Here is a 633-nt window from a genome sequence, read left to right on the forward strand (position 1 = left end):
TAATCCTATTCAACAAGTCGGGATCTTAATGGTTCAAGAGTTCTATGCAAATGCATGGATCACTAGAAACCATGATCAAAGTATGAACCCGAATCCAAAGAATTGGCTTACCATGGTTCGGGGAAAATACTTAGATTTTAGTCCGGAAAATGTAAGGCTGGCGTTCAACTTGCCAATGATGCAAGAAAACCCACGCCCCTACACTAAAAGGGTCAACTTTGATCAAAGGTTAGACCAACTCCTCATGGACATATGTGTAGAAGGAGCTCAATAGAAAGTTGACTCAAGAGGCAAGTCGGTTCAATTGAGAAGACCAGACCTTAAGCCTGTAGCTAGAGGATGGTTGGAGTTCATCCAACGCTTAATTATTCCTACTAGCAACCGGTCTGAAGTTACTGTAGACTGGGCCATCATGATCCATAGTATCATGATTGGGGAGGAAATAGAAGTTCATGAGATTATACCTCAAGAACTCTACAAGGTGGCTGACAAGTCCTCCACTTTGGTAAGGTTAGCCTTTCCTCACCTCATTTGCCACCTCTGCAATTTGGCTGGAAATGACATAGAGGGAGACACCCTCATTAATGAGGACAAGCCCATCACTAAGAAAAGGATGGAGCAAACAAGAGATCA

The sequence above is a fragment of the Arachis hypogaea genome, chromosome 19 (genome assembly GCF_003086295.3).
Source record: "Arachis hypogaea cultivar Tifrunner chromosome 19, arahy.Tifrunner.gnm2.J5K5, whole genome shotgun sequence".
Lineage (NCBI taxonomy): Eukaryota > Viridiplantae > Streptophyta > Magnoliopsida > Fabales > Fabaceae > Arachis > Arachis hypogaea.